Here is a 16,818-nt window from a genome sequence, read left to right as displayed (position 1 = left end):
CCATGTTAAAATTGATTGTTTCAAATCATTAGGCTATAGAGGCATTGATCAGTTTGCCATTTTACACATGGGATCCAACTTTGATACTGTACAAACATGTTATGATGTTGTTTTAGAAAGTAAACATGAACAAGTGAGGCAAATTAAAATATTTATTTATAAAAAAACAACTAAATGCTATAGTTGCGCATACTCAGGTAGGGGAAAATCACAACAATATATATATAACAGGATTATAAAAACAATACAACATGCGTAGCCTATATTCAATAGGGTCCTAACTATGTACACTCTCATATCCCTTTCAAGTACCCTTTGTTAAACAGTGCAAATTCGAGATACATATTTTCTGTGTGTGAAAGTAATGAGAAAAATAAAGATGCACTTGGTCCAGTCATTGATGAACAGCAACAGTGAATTATTGCAACATTTTTGACTACTTGGCAGGAGTTATTGCACAGACTTTTATAGCACAATGAGATTTACGTTATCTAAAGTGTATCGTGGACATGTTGAAAGACTGTAAGGCTATATTATTGACTGACTCAGACTCAAGAGTAAAACGCTTTAACGCTGAGAGGAGAGTTTGGTGACCACAGGCAGGATGCCTCAGGTGACGTCGGTGTTTCTGCTGTAGCGGTAGCCGTTTCTGGAGGTCTTCTGTCTTTGTCCTCTTTTTCCCATCGCCTTAAAATGGAAAAATCGTCTTCCATTCTTTGAAGCAAGCGAAGACATGACCAAACATGCGACACGATACGGAGGGGTCTTTAAACAGTGTTAAAGCTAACGCTATCAGGCGTTCGTTAATACTTGTTTCGTTTGCAGGCTGAGGCTTATCAAATATCTTCCTTGTACCCGTTAAAATACCTTTTATGCGCAGATTCGTGTTACAAAATCGGCAAAAATCTCCGACCTCCATGATAACTTTTTTTTAGCAACTTCTTGAGAGTTCTTGTTGTTGTGGTGAAATACTGGACTACGATGGTGATTTCCTGGTGTCGCTCCTACCATACGTCACGTAGACACATCGATATGATTGGTTGTGTTTGCACGCCCACACGGTGATAGACAGACGGTCCCATCCAATCATCTACCAAGTATCTTGAAAAAAAGGAACAGCCCCGTCATCGAATTGGCTCCCGAGATCCCAGATCCAAATAAGCTGTGAAACAAATGTGTGGAGCAAGCTTCTTGGATCTGGTAGCGTCAGGTTACACTGGAGCCAATTATGAGAATTTCTGTTTTATCCTCATTTAGCTTAAGAAAGTTCTCACTCATCCAGCATTTTATACTGGACAGACAGGTCAACAATGGGTCTAGAGCGCAGGGGTCGTCTGGAGCTACCGAAAGATACAGCTGGGTATCATCAGCATAGAAATGGAAGTTCACTCCGTGATCGGCGATGAGTTCTCCCAGTGGTAGTATATACAGGGAGAACAATAAGGGACCCGAATTGAGCCCTGTGGAATACCAGAACAGATGTCATGTTTGTCTGAGTCAAAATTAGCTAGGCTGACAAAATAGCTTCTGCCTGTTAGGTAAGAGTAAAACCAAGACAAGGCTGTGCCTGACAAACCAATCCAGTACTCCATGCGTTGTAGTAGAATTTTGTGATCAATCGTGTCAAAAGCAGCGGTTAAGTCAAGGAGTAGGAGAACAGATATATTTTTGTTGTCAGCGGACACCCTAAGATCATTAATTACTTTTACAAGTGCTGTTTCTGTGCTATGACCTTTCCTGAAGCCAGATTGTAATTTGTTATGAACCTTATTGTTCTGTAGGAACACATCCAGTTGATGAAAGATAGTTTTTTCTAAGACCTTTCCCAGAAATGGCAGATTAGAGATTGGTCTATAATTACCCAGCACCAATGGATCAAGGTTGTGTTTCTTGAGTAACGGCCTGACTACAGCCGTTTTCAGTGAGTCTGGAAAGACGCCTGAAAGTAGAGAGCTGTTTACAATTCTTAGGATATCTCCAATCACGCTGTCTAAAACCTCTTTGAGAAACGGGGTGGGTATTGCATCCAGTGAACAAGATGATGATGTCATCTGTGATATAGTTTTACGGAGTTCCTCTTCATTAATTGCGCAGAATGATATTAGACATCCTCTGGAGTGATCTACGTTTTTGCACCATTTGCCGCATTTGCAGTGCTAGCAGCAGCATGCATAATACCAGCTCGAATGCTAAAAATTTTGTTTGCAAAAAAGGACGCAAACTCATCACACTTAGCTTTAGAAGCAGGGAGCGACTCCTTGTAAGCCTGGGGGGGTTTAAGAGATGTTCAATGGTAGAGAATAAGACTCTGGCATTTTGCTTGTTGTCATTGATAATGCCTGAAAAATATGCCTGCCTTGCCAAGCGCAGTGCTTTGTTATAGGCCACTGTTGACTTCTTAAAAATCTCTAGGTGGACAGTGAGTTTGTTTTTTCTCCAAATTCGCTCAGCTCTACGACATTCTTTCTTGAGTGAGCGCATGTGCTCGTTGATCCAGGGTGTTACTCTAGAATTAAGTTTCTTTTTAGTTTTCATAGGAGCCACTATGTCGAGAGCTGACTCTAATTTGAGATTAAAATGTTGAACCATATCATTCACTGAGGGAGCATCAAGTAGGGGGGGCACCTGCACACAAGCCAGATGACGAGGAAACTCGTTTGCTGCAGATGAGCTAAAAAAACGTTTTTTTATAGTATATTCTGTATTGTTTTTCCTTAGATCAAAGACAGTTATATTAAAACACAATAAATAGTGGTCTGTTAGTTCGGGCTTATCAATAATACTGTCAACAGTGATATTCAAACCTTTAGTGATCACCAAGTCCAGGGTGTGGCCATGTTTATGTGTTGGCCCAACAACATGTTGAATAAAGTAAAAATTGTGCAGTAACTGTAGGAAACCCATAGCCACAACATCTGAAACAATGTCAACATACAAATTAGCATCTCCAGTAATCAGAGTTCTGTCATAATTAGTGGAACAGATAGATAAAAGTTCTGATATTTCTGTTAGAAATAAGGCTTTGCTGCACTTTGGAGGTCGATACATACTAATCATAAGCACAGACGATTGACTCTCCAATATGGTGGCCTGGTATTCAAATGATTTAAAACTGCCAAGGTTTGTCAGAGGTTTGAATTTTAAAGTGTCAGAAAAGATATTCGCCAGACCACCTCCTTTTTTTCCCTCACGTCCTGAGTGAATGAAACTGTACTTTGGTGGGCATGCTGCAGATAAGAGCACCGCTCCATCAGAACCAAGCCAGGTTTCTGTTAGAAAGATAATATCTAGTTTCTCTTTACAGATGATATCATTTACAGAGGAAGACTTGTTATTAAGTGACCTGATGTTAAGTAGGGCCAAGTTTAGCTTAAGGCATTCAACTATTTGGCTGTTGCCTCTACATGGAATGCCTGTTAAATTTGCTGTATTTGCAGAGCGTTTAAAGTCACTCCTTGTCCTGGGAACTCTATTTGAGATAACAGTGGAAATATTGTAAACCTTGTTTTCTACAAGGCTAACTAAAATAGCCTTGGGCCCAGACATGATTTTGGCTATGCATAATGGACCCTGCCTATCTCAGCAATCAAATGTATTCTCTAGACGTAGGGAAGCCGACAGGACGTTCTTGTTCTTGCAATGGCTCCGTCGAGGGGCGATGGGTGGGGGGCAGGGCACGGTTGGTGGTTGGCGTTTGATTTGGGGGGTGAGTCTAGTCCCCGCTCTAATCAAGTCGTTCATGCTACTGGTGAAATCCAGAAGAGGTATTGGGGACAGGGAAAAAGATGATGATGAGGAAGGTGATGACGTTGGATAATCTTCCTCATTGAGAGACTCCTCTGTGTCTCGTTCCTCTTCCAGCATGACCGTGGCTGCAGAGTCGACGTCAGGGGCCGTGGCAATCTCCTCCTGTGGATTTAGGCTGTTATCAGCGGTTGTTTTCAGCACGCTGTCCTTTGTTTTTGTTTCCGAGTCTTCACTATCAGAGAGTTCATTTGTTATGGATGTTCCTCCACCATCAGCTGCAGCGGTGGGGGGTGGTGTGACAGCGTATTCGTCCACACAGAGCCATTCACCTTGGCATTCTTCAGCGGCAGCAGCATTATCTGTTGTTATGGAAGCTTGTGCTCTGGCAGAGGTTGACGAAGACAGGGGAACATTGTAGAAAAGGTTTGACATAAACAATTTTGTTCCCAGCTTGTTCAATTTAAGGCCATCCGAAGAAAAATTTGTCTTCTATCCCAAATTTTTTTTAAATTGTCAATAAAATGTACAGATTTGTTGGTGCACATAATTGAAAGCCATTTGCTCAGTGCAGACAGTCTACTGAAACGTTCATCGCCGCCTCTTGTGGGTGGTAGTGGGCCGCTGATGCACACCTTTACATCAAGTGAGCTGATTTTGCTGAATAAGGCTGTGAAATGCTGTTTTAGGATTTCTGACTGTTTGTTCTCTGTATCACATGTGCCAACGTGCAAGATCAGGGTTTTCACCGTTGGGTGTTCAGCGATAAGATTAAGAATTCTGTCATTCATGTCAGAGACTTTGTCTTTGGGGAAGCATAACACTTTTGCCTTTCTTCTTATCATGCTTTTAACAGAGTAGAACTTCTGCCCCACATTTCATGCAAAGCGGTACACATCGGCTAAGATTGACATCTAACGTTTGTAGGAGTGGCCCATTTTGAACAAAATGCAAACCATGAACGCAGTGTCCAATTGTGGTGAAACTTTGCACACATTCACACTACGTTGAGGAACAAATATAACCCTTTTAACATTGCCCTATTATAGCACCACCAGGAGGCAGATTTGAGAAACATTTGTTTTTTACATTTGTAAGAGTTGTAGTTTTGACTGGTTCACAGGGTATCCAACATCACCATGGTACATTGTTAAGAATGTATGGACAAAGTGGAGTTCTATTTAAGCCTTTTATTTATCTGTTGCACACATGAGTATTTGTGATTTGAGCAAGGAGTTGATGAGGCTTCACGGTTATGGTTTTTACTATAAGACACAGAAACACATAATGAAATACAATTCAACAATGACATCACATTAAACACAACAATTAACAATTAGGCCTAATAGACAAACTTAACACTCCAGTGAGGATGGGTAGCTACCACTAAATACATACACCAAACATAATAACACCAACATTCTCTAGGTCATAGTGATTACTAGCCTGGTTCCAGACGAATCTGCCTTTGCAACTGGCCACGCGAGGCTAAGTGATTACTGCATTTCCCTGAATTCTACAAGTGCATTGTGTGCACTGTGCATTACACACAAACCGTTTCCAAGGCAAACAGGGGAACTGTAACATTAATTACATTTATCACTAAACCAATAAATACAACATATGAGAATCATGAACTCAACTCACTTCAGTGACGCATAACCATAGGTTTAGGTGAGAGTCCAGGACAGAGGGTTTCATAACCATAGGTTTAGGTGAGAGTCCAGGACAGAGGGTTTCATAACCATAGGTTTAGATGAGAGTCCAGGACAGAGGGTTTCATAACCATAGGTTTAGGTGAGAGTCCAGGACAGAGGGTTTCTAAGGTGGAGTTACTGCTGCTGCTGATAAACTCAAACTGAAGGGACTGACACTCAGGCAGTATTTATAACCGGCCACTAATGAGCGGTGAGTGAGGACAGGTGTGATTAAGGATTGAGAGGGAGTGACAGCAGGTGAGGTGGGTGGATCCAATCCATGGGAATGGTGTGTGTGTGTGTGTGTGTGTGTGTGTGTGTGTGTGTGTGTGTGTGTGTGTGTGTGCGTGTGCGTGTGTGCGTGTGTGTGTGTGTGTGTGTGCGTGTGTGTGTGTGTGTGTTTTTATTAATAATAACAAATAAGACGCGCAAACGCGGGAGGCGAACGCAAAAAAAAAAAATGAATGAAAAAATATATATTTGAAAAAAAGTAGCCAAAAAAAAAAAAAAAAAAATACAAAGAAATTCCGCGTTAAAAGGAGCATCTTAGAAAAATACAAATTCCCCAAAAAAAAACTTTGAATGTTTTTGAACAATTGTTGTTTTGAACAAGTGTTTGAGGTGCCTGTTTCACCCACTTCCGGGGGGCGGAGCCAAAATCCGAGCCCGAAGTATTTGTTCGTAGAAAAAGTTTGGGAGCGATTCGGGCACTTTTCATTTAACATGGGGTTTCAATGGGGAGTTTTTAGGAGCCTTCTCCGGGGCGTGGCTTCCGGGGGAAGGGGCGGGCTTAAACAAAACCTTGACAGGTGTGTTCAGTTTTCAAAGACCTTTCATTTGATGTATGGTACGTCTATATTGGACATTTACTTGACTGCACACAGGCAGTGCACACAATAGTGCACACAGAGACACACACAAGCCGAGCACGGTGTCATAGTAAGCTCCACTTGCGCGGAGGCGCGCCTTTGCGCGCCTCCTTGCGCTGCGTTCGCAATAATGCTCCCAGAGGTAAATACAATGGAATTATTTTTTTCTTTTGAGATGTGATATGTGTCCACTAGTCCAGTAGGTGGCAGTATTACTCTATCTTAGTCTATCCATAATGTAAAGGCCAAAGTTAGGCCAGTATATAAAACAACACAATCATGATTCATGATAGTTTTTACAGGGATGAATAAAATACATTATACATACAATTATTAGAACAATGTAAAAGACATTTAGGGCAGAGGGCCAACACTGTGGGAATGGACTGCTGGTTAAGGGCCAAACATGAAATGTAAGACCAGAGACAAACAGCACAATTTACAAAGAACAAAAAGCCTTCAGGGAGGAAACAAGCAGCACAGCCTGAGAGACTTATAGATCTGTAAAGTGTGTCTATAAGAAACATGAAAGCTTTTCATTCCTCATTGAGGCCTCAGGGCTCCAAGGTGTTGAGAGTATGAATCCAGTATGCTTCTCTGCAGAGTACTTTATTAATGATATCACCACCTGGTGAACATGGCAGGGATTCTTTCAATTCCACACAATTTGAAGGATGAAAGGGAGCCATGGTTGGCTTGAATATTCACCTTATTCCTGACTCACTGTGGGCGTGGCCATGCCCTTTGTGGGCGTGGCCACATCTCAACTAGAGCGCTGTTGAGTCGAAGGAGGAGTTCTTCGACTCCTCCTTTGACTCCTCCTTCGACCCCTCTCCCCAGGCAGAGGAGAAGACCACAGCACCGGACGGGAGGTCTCGGTGCTGCGGTCCTGTGTGTGTGTGTGTGTGTGTGTGTGTGTGTGTGTGTGTGTGCGTGCGTGCGTGCGTGCGTGCGTGCGTGCGTGCACATTGTGTGACCACCCCACCTCCCCGACACCGAGGACATCCGTGGTGGTCTGAACTCTTCTCCCCCAGGAGAACGGTGGGACACATCTTATGCTATTACTCCTTCAGATTCTGTCGAAACATCAGGCAAATCGGTACATAGTATCTCTATAGTCATGTGATCAAGACTGATGTGTCCCATAATTCATAGTCCATCCTAATTGGCTAACATTGGCTTCCAAAGTTTGCAGGAAAGGATAGGTCCGGTTTGAACAAAATGCCTCAAATCATGAATGCAGTGTCTGATTGCCGTGCAAGGCCTAAGAAGAAATGACACCCTTTTCCCTTTGGCCTATTATAGCGCCACCAGCAGGCCACAATAACCTACCTGACCTGGCAGAGACCTTTCTCTAGTTTCTAATGGTTTGGTATGGGTGATGGGAAGTGACAAACGGGTGCCAGTGAGGGTGCTACCAGACTGTGGATCATTATATTCTTTAGTACCAGAGTCTGTGTTACCTTTTACACCTGAAAGTGATACAGGGAGATCCTTTAGTTTCAGGGAATGAGGATGTTTGTGTTTCCTGTTCCAGTGCATGAAATGCACTGGAACAGGAAACACAAGGATGTCTCTCCTTTCAGAGTTGCTTCATGGAGAAGTTCACATGGGGGCAGTGGTGGAAAAAGTACTCAAATGTTTACCTTAAGTAAAAGTATCAATACTGATTGGTTGAACATATTATTAGACAATAAGAATGTAAAACATCACAATTACATTAATAATACTTTTGTCTAAAAGGTCCGTCCGTCCGTACTGCAATGTAGAAGTACTCTGTTACACGTACTGTACATGTCGGGAATTCAAAATTGCCTTGAGTAAAAGTACAAAAGTATTGGAATGAAAATGCACTTAAAAATACCTCAAAAGTGTACTTAAGTACAGTACTTGAGTAAATGTACTTTACACCACTGCATGGGGGTGTGGCCGGAGGTGCCGGTTACAGGTGTGGACATGGTTCTCTGTAACGACCTCTGTGGGCAACGAGTATGAGCAGATCAGGTACCAAATGTAATCTGGTAAAAAGCTCAATAATACTGATGACTGTTTTACTTCATAATTATGTCACAACTCAACTCAACCAAAACTTTATTTATATCACATTTAACATGACCATGTCAACCATAGCGCTGTAAAGACACAAACAAAACAATGCAATATAAACAGACAATGACATTACGCACGCACCCGCGCACGCACGCACGCACACACACACACACACACACACACACACACACACACACACACACACACACACACACACAGACACACACACACACACACACACACACACACACACACACACACACACACACACACACACACACACACACACACACACACATGATTTTAGCCTCTGTCAGGAGGGGGGGGGCATGATTTTGTCACAAGGGGGGTGGGGAGGGGGTGGACACAAAAACTATGGAACTCTGACTGGTATTATTTTACACTATGGAATTGGAAATGATAGAGCATATTCACATGGCGGCCATTTTGTCATTTTGCATTGAAGAAACGGGGTGGCATTTCATTAACTTAATAATAAAATGGCCGCCGTGTGAATATGGTCTTCAGAGACCACACCCCCTTGTCACCCTGCATAATAATACATATGTGCAGAGTAGACCAGTGGAGTGGAGAGCATTTTATTTGGGTTTTCTCTTCTGAAGTGACCAGATATTTACGGGTCCATTTGGTTCCATTTGTACACTCTCAGAGTTATGGGGGTCCTTGCAAATAAAACATTTGAGAACCACTAGTAGGACTCCTAATGTGTCATATATAGTGTTGTAGTAAATCAGAGCCAAACATATTCTGAAGAAAACCCAGAGACTTGACATTCAGTAATTGGGTCTTATGATTAAAATAAGAACATTATAATGGTGTGTAAATGAAGAATTTGCCACGGACACATTTGTCCGTGTACTGACATATTGACGACCCCTGGGTTAGACATAAGGTGCATAAGGTACAGTATGTAAATGAGGAGACATAAGGTGCATAAGATACAGTATGTACATGTGGTTAGACATAAGGTGCATAAGGTACAGTATTTGCATTAGGTTAGACATAAGGTGCATAAGGTAGAGTATGTGCATTAGGTCAGACATAAGGTGCATAAGGTACAGTATGTACATAAGGAGACATAAGGTGCATAAGCAGCAGCTATATACACTATTATGTGCAATAATCCAGACTGTCGTCTTTCTGGAAACAGATGATGCAACATCATATCTTTAATCTGATTGGCTGATTCTTCTAAACTATAAAACGAGTCCTCCTTCATTCTCTTTCAGACTCCAGAACTTCTCTTGAGGTAAACATGTGTTCATTCTGATCTGTTTATTCTGATCTGTTTATTCTGATCTGTTAATTCTGATCTGTTTATTCTGTTCTGTTTATTCTGATCTGTTAATTCTCATCTGTTTATTCTGATCTATTAAATTATGTTTAGTTTTGATCAGTGTTGATGAAGATTACAGCCACCCTCCTCATCCTCTCCTCTGTACTTCATGTCAAAGCGATCCCAGGAAGTAAGTACATTATATTTATGTTATTATATAATATATACATTTATATATACTGTTATTATATAAATAATGTGTGTAAATGAAGAATTTGACACGGACACATTTGTCCGTGTACGGACATATTGATGACCCCTGGGTTAGATATAAGGTGCATAAGGTACAGTGTGTACATGAGGTTAGACATAAGGTGCATAAGGTACAGTATGTACATAAGGAGACATAAGGTTCATAAGCAGCAGCTATATACATGATTATATGCAATAATCCACTCTGTCGTCTTTCTGGAAACAGATGATGTAACATCATATCTTTAATCTGATTGGCTGATTCTTCTAAACTATAAAACGAGTCCTCCTTCATTCTCTTTCAGACTCCAGAACTTCTCTTGAGGTAAACATGTGTTTATTCTGATCTGTTTATTCTGGTCTGTAATATATGAGAGTATATTTATATTGTTATATTTATATTATTAAAACATACAGTATATTTATATTGTTATACATACATTATATGTATCTTTTGATAAATGAAATATATATCTATATTGTTATTAATATAAATAAACATTATGTCTGTTGATTATATAGGCTACTGAATAACGTACTGTTTATATTGATATATCAAATATACATAGTTTATTCATACACACACACACACACACACACACACACACACACACACACACACACACACACACACACACACACACACACACACACACACACACACACACACACACACACACACACACACACACACACACACACACACACACACATCCTTCTCATGTGACACTTTGATCACATGACCAGTGTGTTTTTAAAGAAATTCGATGGTTTCAGCAGTGAGATGTAATGAGGCTTAGATTGATGTTTAATGAACATGAACAGCATTTTACCAGCGACGCTGAACACACACACACACACACACACACACACACACACACACACACACACACACACACACACACACACACACACACACACACACACACACACACACAGAGTGTGTTGTATCATTTAAGCCCATATGATCAGGGCCCTTCTGGTAGTTCTAGAGTCAGGTTTACTCTACCTAACAACACTAGTAGGAGCTAAATGTGTTATTTTTATTATTAGTAGTATTGTGCACTGGGTTAGATAATTAGTTAGGGAAAGTTAGCCTAATGTCTGACCAATCTGTAAAATAAATGCTTACCACTAGCTTTCTTCACAAACATGTTCATAAAGGTGTCTACAAACACCTCTGAATTTGTTCCAACCCAACTCCCTTGGGATACTTTGTGGGAGCCAATCAAAGTTGGGGTACCCGGAGGGCCTGGAAAAAAACCTGGAACAATTCAAATTGGCCAAAATGAACTTGTGGGATGTCTAATTATAGGTTTTCAGGGGTCCTGAATCCATTCCAACCATTAGTTTTTAGTAAAAAAAAATGACTCCTGGCCATAAAAGTGACCACACATACATTTCAGGGTCCTATCCATCACATTGTGGTGGCTGTAATAGTCATCTATCTGGGCCCTCTCAGACCCCCACCTTTCATGCAATGTAAATATAATATAAATGGTCACAAGCGGTAGTGGAAAGTAACTAAATACATGTACTCAAGTCTCTTCTGTTTATTCTCATCTGTTTATTCTCATCTGTTTATTCTCATCTGTTAAATTCAGTTCAGTTCTGATCAGTGATGATGAAGATTACAGCCACCCTCCTCATCCTCTCCTCTGTACTTCATGTCAAAGCGATCCCAGGAAGTAAGTACATTATATTTATGTTATTATATTAAAGATACTGTTATAAATCTACTCTTATATAAAATATTCATTCATAGATGTACTCTTGTTATATGAAATACATGTATATTTATATTGTTATATTTATATTATTAAAATATGCAGTATATTTATATTTCATTATTTACAACACCATATAGCGGTATAGCACGCACGCACGCGCGCACACACACACACACACACACACACACACACACACACACACACACACACACACACACACACACACACACACACACACACACACGCTGATTCTTACCTTTCATTATATTATATTATTGGTGGTGTAAAGTAACTAAGTACATTTTTAAAGAACAGGACCAAAACCTTGTTGGGAGCGGTGTGATTACAGACAGGAGATCCAGAACCTCAGGGACCTTTTGAACGGGTTATACACAGAAGCGTCAATTATAAAAACGTGACGATGGAGGAACAACATATTGTCACCATGGTGATTTCAGAGTAAACTCAACCACGTTAGCAGGCCTGTGGCCTTCAGGGAATTTAGGGCTAATTTCTGGTCTAAGTCTGGTCACCATCCGTAGACCCTTTAACAACTAAACCTCCCCCAGTAGTCCAGTCCCTGACTTAAGACACAACATGGACCTGGAGATATCACAGTTATAAGAAGAGCAGAGGACAGAGGGACCTCTTTAATCTACTGGCCTGCTTCAGAAGAAATGTCAACTTGACCACCAACCGTTCAGTGTCCACTTATATGTCTCTTGTACCAGTTAAAATACTCAAAAGACTCTAATGAACCAACCTGTCCTACTCCTCCGTATATTTACATTTATACCATCATGCAAAACCAGTGCACATAATCATAGCATAAAGTCATTGAAAAACAAGTCATTGCATCAAACATTGCATCAGCTACAGATCTCTACCTGAATGAGGTGTGTATTATATCAGTAATGTATCAGGTGATGTCCTTCAGAAGAAACCTAGTCTATTTATCTCTACAGCACTAACTCAGAAAATGAGGCTCTTTGGAAGATTAAAAGCTTCCCTTTATTTGCTCAGTTCATAGTGGGATTACAGATGTGTATTTAACAATACAAAATACAAATATAAATGAAATCTAGGAATGTTTCATGTCTGTCTGGTCAGATTTACAAATGCCTTAATTTAGGCTTGTCCTAAACTCATTTATAATTTAGATTAAAAAGGAGGAGGTTCCATTTAGATCTCATTCAGCCTGAAATACAGGCCAGTCTAAATGTGATAGTTCCAAAAATGTATAATACCAATTATTAATATAATTTATTATAAATAGGTATAATAATGTGTGTGTGTGTGTGTGTGTGTGTGCACGTAGGTGTGCACGTAGGTGTGCACGTTGGTGATTCTTTGAAAGTTAAGAAAGTCAGTGTGTGTGTATGTGTGTGCACGTAGGCGTGATTCTTAGAAGTCAGTGTGTGTGTATGTGTGTGCACGTAGGCGTGATTCTTAGAAGTCAGTGTGTGTGTATGTGTGTGCACGTAGGCGTGATTCTTAGAAGTCAGTGTGTGTGTATGTGTCTTTTGTGTCTTTTTCAACAGCCACACACACACACAAAAAACGCTTACTTTGCACCTTGCACCGACATTATCAGCATGGCCATATATGGGCATTGATTGATTGATGTACTTTATTTAGTAAGACATGAGAACAACAGTACATGGAAGTACAAATTCACAATACAAGGTCTACTAAACTGGAAGACTCATAAAAGCACAGAGCTTGTTTCAAATGAGTTCCCCATGCACACAAATCATGATGACATAAGAGACAGACAGATATACACAACTACTATAGAATGTCATACAATCAGTTTACAGGTTACTGGTATGAAGAGTGAGAAATATGTACAAAAGGAGAAGGAGAGAGGGGGGGGGGGGGTAGGGGGGTAGGTTAGGTTAGGACTTAGACAGGGGCCATTTTCCAATTGCAGCCTCCTAGTGTGGTGCCAGGACACTCAGTCATTTCAAATTCATGTGAAAGTTATTTTTTCACTTCTAATTTGTAGATAATGGTCTATAGAACAATTTGGCTCGAAGATATATAAACCAGATTGAAAAAAAAATATTGTTTTTGCCCCATTTCCAAAATGGCCAAAATCGGAATTATGATGTTTTGATAAATGTCTTAATTTGCTGTGTGATATATTTTTTTTTTATTGCTATATCAAGTCAGTACTGTGTGAGGAATCAACTGGAGTTAAAATATTGATGTTTTGAATATTCTGGTAGGCTATGGGAAAAAATAAAGATGGCTGCCATTTACATCGAATTACTTCAAATTGCACCTAACTTCTATTAGGCCTGGACAGTCAGTAATTTCAAGTTGTTGCGAAAGTTTAGTTTTCACTTCTAATTTGAAGATAAGGGTCTATAGAACAATTTTAGTTTGACTGTCAAGAAACCAGATTGAAATGTTTTTGTTTTTTACCGATTTTCCAAAATGGCAACAATCGAAATTAGTCTACATGTAGGTCAGATTTTCAAAAATCTTAACCCTGAAAGCAAATTGTGTTCTATTATGGCAGGGTGCATTTCTCCTTTCCGACATGTCGCCTTTCCGACGTTGACGAACCCTATACCTAACCCTAACCCTAACCCTAACCGCACGCGGAAGCCACTAGTCGGAGTGGTGAGATGTCGGAATGGAGAGTGAACACCATTATGGCATACATGGTTTTAGGGGTAATAAGGGATGCTGGATCCAAATCTGCTGTATGCCCAACTCAGAAATGGCTCAGAAATGGCTGATAATGGCTCAAAATTGAACATTTTAAGATGGCGGCCACCACTATGCTGAAATATATTTAAAACAACATATACTTTTGACTAAACCAGGTATAAACTGGATTGCATTTTGCTTTATTGGGTTTTCATATGGGGAATACAATGGCATATTCTGATTAGAGATTGAATGTGAGGAAAGTGCTTATATTGGGTAAATTGTCATTTATTGTGAATAGGTTTTCCAACCAACTTTATCCCATGACTTTATGACATATCTGCTGTACAATAAGTACTTACAATATATGGATTTGAAAATTTGGGGATTGAGCTGGGCCATCAGGTGTATAGGGAAGATGGGCTACTCAGTGGGGATACAGTGAAGAGACATGGCCTATTATGGGCCAGGGTGTGAAGGTTGGTGCAAAGCTATCAGAACCCACTGTCTGGATGAGTGTAACAGGGCTATGGAGCCCCTCAGGTGGGTAGAGAGGGTATGGAGTGGGTGGTGGGTTTGGAGGTAATAGGGGGTCTGGTTTATGAGTTTAGTGAGTCGGGTGGGTCACTGGATAGATCCCTGGGCACTTGAAGCATGGAAGATCAAAGTTATGGGGACCAAGAAAGCACTCCATCGGCTGATTCCCTTTCCCATCTCATAACAGCTGCCAAATAAATAATCTGTAGAGTGGGGCACTTGTGAGCCCAGGAGGAGTGCTCATAGCCGGTTAGAGAGAGTGTTGATATGTGAGTCGGTTGCTGGTGATGGTGGTTCTACGAACTCCATGTCACCACATGGCTATGCGTACGGCCGAGGGGTCCCTATGTCGGTCTGGATCACTGGATACGTTCATCCCAAGTGGACCTCCATGCGGTTCTGCTGGCTCTTCCTATGCCCAAGATAGGTGCTTGTGGGCAGACATAGGTAGCGATGCAGGTCAGTCCCTAATGGTGTCAGAATGACAAGGATATCCCTATGTCAGACTGGCTCACAGGAGAGTCTGGTTGTTTTTAAGTAATATTACCAGTGGTCATCAGTGACTTATCATTACGGCATGGGCTGTAACAGGTGAATACAGAAAGCAATGCTTGTCTGTCCGATGGCAGCAGGGACATGGCCCCTTGTGGGCCTGGAGGTTGGTTACACTAGGATCATATGGAGGAGAATGGAGCACAGAGCATCATGGACTGTTCACCTTTCCCCTATAGCTGTTAAAAAGCTCCAGATAAAAAGCAACAAGCAAAGGTAAACCATATCCCTGCTACACTCCGCCTCTACCCGTTCCTAGACACCTAGTAGACACTGTATGTCATGTCATGTTATGACAGTTCTGCACTGATCTCCACACCCTCTCCATGCCCATAAGGGGCCATGCCTCTTCACTGTATCCCCACTGATGAGCCCGTCTAACTTATACCCTTAATGGCCCTGCTCAGCCCTCGAATCTGGAGCTTATCAAAACTGTACAGGGGAGAAGGGAGACAACCCAGGACTCCCTGGACTTCCAGCGGTCACAGTTTCCCTTAGGCCTAATTTGTTCCAAATTGTTTGTAATATCCCCTATAAATGACATTTTTCCCAATACACGTTTTAAACACGTTCCTCACATTTGATCTCAAATCAGAATATGGGATTGGATTCCCCATATGAAAACCTAAAAAGCTAAATTCAATCAAGTTTCTGCCTTGTGTAGTCAAAAATATGTTTTACGTAATATATTTCAGCAAAGTGGTGGCCGTCATCTTTAAATGGTCAATTTTGAGGTGGGCATACAGCAGATTTGGATTCAGCACCACTTAATACCCCCAAAAACATGTATGCCATAAATTGATAGAAATCCTGCCTATATTGAAAGACATTTAACATGCTGTTCTGGAATGATTTATCTTAAAATGGAAAGTAATACTACTACTACTAATAATAATGATAACCATTTACACAGCAAGACACTGTAATGTTAGTTGTTCAAGTAGATAGATGGGTAGTGGAGACAAAAATGGAAATGAATGCTATTCCGACATAGCATTAATGCTTAGACCTCTTCTGACAATTCTTGTGGAAATGTGCAGATAGCAGAAGAAATATTGCTTCTTTGGGAAATATGTGTGAAGTACCAGTTGCTACTCCTGATCCTGAATCCATAGATACCTCATTATGTTCATATTGGATAATCCAATCAAAAGTTATTTTTCTATGGCTGGTGTGGGGTTGGGAACCGCTGACAGCCCCTAGAGGCCATTTTCTTTATCTGAGTGCTTGACACACGAACAAGAAATGTTCTATAGACCCTTAACTTCAATTTAGTAGTGAAAACGAACCTTTCACATCAATTTGAAATTAAAACAACAAATTACCCTACTCGGTCCCCTACTATATCTATTTTTGACGATATGCGCCAATACTGGAAAATGAAAATGATTCTATGGGTAATATGCTTTATGTACCAAATGCTACTCCTG

General features: G+C 40.7%; 1 protein-coding gene across 1 annotated transcript in view; it reads right to left on the bottom strand.

Annotated features, from left to right (window-relative positions):
• The window catches only part of LOC311044154 (mediator of RNA polymerase II transcription subunit 27-like), a gene marked incomplete at its 5' end in the record, with an annotated part of 192,628 nt that overhangs the window by 138,002 nt on the left and 37,808 nt on the right, over positions 1-16,818 (bottom strand). The window lies entirely within an intron of this gene.

This window comes from Gymnoscopelus microlampas (assembly GCF_963454915.1).
Source record: "Gymnoscopelus microlampas genome assembly, chromosome: 4".
In the NCBI taxonomy this organism is placed as follows: Eukaryota; Metazoa; Chordata; class Actinopteri; order Myctophiformes; family Myctophidae; genus Gymnoscopelus; species Gymnoscopelus microlampas.
The sequence above is the reverse complement of the archived record's forward strand: the minus strand, read 5'-3'. Positions and strand labels throughout refer to the sequence as shown.